This window comes from Mus caroli, chromosome 11, assembly GCF_900094665.2.
Source record: "Mus caroli chromosome 11, CAROLI_EIJ_v1.1, whole genome shotgun sequence".
Lineage (NCBI taxonomy): Eukaryota > Metazoa > Chordata > Mammalia > Rodentia > Muridae > Mus > Mus caroli.
The window spans coordinates 64,329,448-64,333,788 of record NC_034580.1 but is presented as its reverse complement, the minus strand read 5'-3'; positions in this window follow the sequence as shown (position 1 = coordinate 64,333,788).

The window sequence follows — 4,341 nt, the reverse complement described above, 5'->3', positions numbered from 1 at the left end:
TGTGTGTGTGTGTGTGTACATACTGTTTTTTTTTCTTTCAAGACAGGGTTTCTTTTTGTTTTTGTTTTTGTTTTTGTTTTTTCGAGACACGTATAGCCCTGGCTGTCCTGGAACTCACTTTGTAGACCAGGCTGGTCTCGAACTCAGAAATCTGCCTGCCTCTGCCTCCCAAGTACTGGGATTAAAGGCGTGCGCCACCACGCCCGGCTCAAGACAGGTTTTCTTGTAGCCCTGGATGTTCTGGAACTCATTCTGTAGACTAGGATATATATATATATATATATATATATATATATATATATATATATATATATATATGTGTGTGTGTGTGTGTGTGTGTGTGTGTGTGTGTGTGTGTTTATATCAACCCATTGGCATTCTATTACCAATCTATTAGTGCTTTAATTAAAATATATATTTTTTAAGGAATGGCAGCTGCATTGTCATCAAATGCTTTTCAGCACCTGTTGATTTGATCTTATCATTTTTTCCTTTGTTTTGTTACCATTATGAATTATGCTAATAGATCTTACGTTACTAAACAAACCCTGGCTCTGGAAGAAACTGGTTAGAACATAGAATTTTTCAAATTCAGCATTGTGATAATATTTGGGACATTTTGCACAAATGTCTTTGGAACCAATACTTATAAATTAATGTGTTTCCTAGTTGTTTTTTTTTTTTTAATTTATTTTATTTATATGAGTACACTGTAGCTATCTTCAGACACACCAGAAGAGGGCATCAGATCCCGTTACAGATGGTTGTAAGCCACCATGTGGTTGCTGGGAATTGAACTCAGGACCTTTGGAAGAGCAGTCAGTGCTCTTAACCACTGAGCCATCTCTCCAGCTCCTTTCCTAGTTTTTTTATTTTAGTATTTTAAAAACAAAGTCTTGTGTAACCCAGACCTGTCTTATATTTCTTTTATATCTTTTTCTGTTTGTTTGTTTTTGTTTTTTTCGAGACCAGCTGGCCTCGAACTCAGAAATCCGCCTGCCTCTGCCTCCTGAGTGCTGGGATTAGAGGCGTTGCCACCACGCCTGGCTTTTTTTTTTTTTTAAGAATTATTTGTTTATTTTATGTATGTGAGGTACACTGTAGCTGTCTTCAGACACACCAGAAGAGGGCATTGGATCCCATTAAAGATGGTTGTGAGCCACCATGTGGTGGCTGGGACTTGAACTCAGGACCTTTGGAAGAGCAGTCAGTGCTCTTAACCACTGAGCCATTTCTTTTTGTTTTTGTTTTGCTTTGTTTTACTGAGGCAGGGTTTCGCTATGTAGCCCTTGCTGCTCTGAAGCTCAGAAGATCTGCCTGCCTCTGCCTCCTGGTGCTGGGATTAAGGTCATGAGCCACCACCACTGGGATCAACTTTCCTTTTTTTGACTCTGGATGGAAAGAAGAGTCTCTAACATGGTATATACATACTCCACGAGCTACTTTCTCCTCTCTCTCTCTCTCTCTCTCTCTCTCTCTCTCTCTCTCGGTTCTTTTTCGAGACAGGGTTTCTCTGTGTAGCCCTGGCTGTCCTGGAACTCACTCTGTAGACCAAGCTGGCCTTGACCTCAGAAATTCGCCTGCCTCTGCCTCCCAGGTGCTGCACCACCATGCCGGCTTCCTTTAGTTTTTGATGTGGGGAATGGAAGCCAAGGTCTTCAGGATGACATGCTCCAACATCAAGTCACACTTCTAACTCCTGGGTTTCTTCCTTCCCTCCGTTTTTCTTTCTTTCACTATGTCACTGTCTTATTATCTTGCCTAAACTGACTTGAAATTTCTGAGCTCATGTGATCCTCCTGCCTCAGTTGCTGGGCAGCTGGATGGACTTCTGGGATATGTTACTTCACCAAATCTTCCTTCCCCTTTCCTTTCTTTCCCTCTTCCCTCTCCTTCCGTTCCTCTTTCCCTCCCCCCTTCTCTTTTGGTGATAGGTACTGGGGATGGGCCCAGGGCTTTGCACATGTGCAGTCTGTGCTGAGCTATACCCTCAGCCCTTAGCTTTTCAAGGTATACATACATTTTAAAGTTCCTGATTTTCAAAATCCTGATTAAAGTTTTGGGCTTGTCCTTTCAATCAGACGTCAGTAATTCATAGCTTTAATTTTAGGATGAGTACAGATCCCTTGAAGATTTAGTTATTTGTTTTATTTGTGTGTGTCTGGGTGTGTGCATATTGTATCATGTGTGTGTGTGCACTGTGGGAACGCACGTGTATGGTGCGTGCGTGTGTGTGTGTGTGTGTGTGTGTGTATTATCTGTACATCTATACCATGTGTGTGTGCATTTGTGCTGTGTGCACCATGTATACATGTGTACCATGTATGTGCAGGTTCCTCTGGAGGTGAGAAGAGGCTGAATCTCTTGGCGATATAGATTTGTGAGTGACTTGACATGGGTGCTGGGATCAGAACCCTGGTCCTCTGGAAGAGCTGCTTGTACTCTTTCTTAATCATTGAGCCACTTCTCTAGCCCCTAGGTTCCTTTATTTTCTCTAAGTAATGGCAGCACTTGGGGCTATCATTATCTAGATTTTTTTCCTGAATACCTAGAACTCACTATATAGACCAGGCCAACGAGCCTGGTACTTACAGAGATCTACCTGCCTTTGCCTCCTGACCCTATGTATGCTTATTGTTTGTTTGTTTGTTTGTTTGAAATAGGGTTTGTCTGTGTTTGTCCTGGAACTTGTGCTGTAGACCAGGCTGGCCTCAAATTTAGAGATCCAACATGCTTCTTAGATTAATTTCTTTTTTTTTTTTTAAAGATTTATTTATTTATTATATGAAAGTACACTGTAGCTGTCTTTAGACACACCAGAAGAGGGAGTCAGATCTCATTACGGATGGTTGTGAGCCACCATGTGGTTGCTGGGATTTGAACTTTGGACCTTCAGAAGGGCAGTCGGGTGCTCTTACCCACTGAGCCATCTCACCAGCCCCCTTAGATTAATTTCTAAATTTAAAAAATATTCCCAGCACACAGGAAGCAGAGGCAGGTGGATTTCTGAGGCCAGCCTTGTCTACAAAGTGAGTTCCAGGACAGCCAGGGCTATACAGAGGAACCTTGTCTCGAAAAAACAAACAACAACAACAACAACAAATATATATATATATATATATATATATATATATATATATACTGTGAGTCATGAGATTTGTTTATTATAATCTCAGCATTTTGGAGGCAGAGGTAGGAGAATCAGGAGTTAGAGCTAGCCTGTGCTGTACGAGACTCCATCATCTCAGAAATTAACAAAACAAAACAGCAACAACAACAAAATCTTGAAACCATCACAAAAATCAAGCCAGAATAGGGGTTGATTTTTCTTTTCTTCTTCTTTTTTTTTTAAAGATTTATTTATTATTTATATGTAAGTACACTGTAGCTATCTTCAGACACACCTGTAGAGGGCATCAGATGTTGGATGGTTGTGAGCCACCATGTGCTTGCTGGGATTTGAACTCAGGACCTTTGGAAGAACAGTCAGTGCTCTTAACCTCTGAGCCATCTCTCCAACCCGGGGTTGATTTTTCTGTTTGTTTGGTGTTTTTTGTTTGTTTGTTTTTTTGAGACAGGGTTTCTCTGTATAGCCCTGGCTGGACTGGAACTCACTCTGTTTACTAGGCTGAACTCTGCCTGCCTCTGTGTCCCGAGGGCCAGGATTAAAGGTGTGCTCCATCACCACCCAGCTATGGAGTTAGGAGTGGGGGGTTAATTGCTGGTACAATGTCTTGTTTATCATGGTCTGGCACCTCACCATTTCTCAAAATACAAAAATAAAAAATATATTGACCTAAAATGTAAAAGTAGGTTAGAGTTACAAGATTAGAGATTGGGAGGTTTGATTTTAGACCTCAATAGAGTAAGGCCTGGGGTATTTACCTCCTAGGCAGACGTCATAGCAGACATAGGGTCCCTGTGAATATCAAGTACTTTATGGATAGATGCCTAGTTGATGCATCAATGGAAATAGCCCGGAAGTGGAACCTGGGAGGTAAGTGACTGATGTGAAGTTACATAGAAGAGCTGGCAGGAGAAGCAAAAACCTCATTATCCTTTGTCCATTGATATCAGCTCTCAGAGAAGGGATTCGAAGTTCCAAAATGGACCTGCTTTCTGAAGACTTGAGGTACAAGGACAGAATTAAGGACAAAAGATAGGGAAATGGGGAAGGTAAGGAAGTGTGGTGGCCAATCGATCCCTCCCTCCACTTGAAAAGCTAAATAGCCGGTGGTGGCGTACGCCTTTAATCCCAGCACTTGGGAGGCAGAGGCAGGCGGATTTCTGAGTTCGAGGCCAGCCTGGTCGACAAAGTGAGTTCCAGGACAGCCAGGGCTA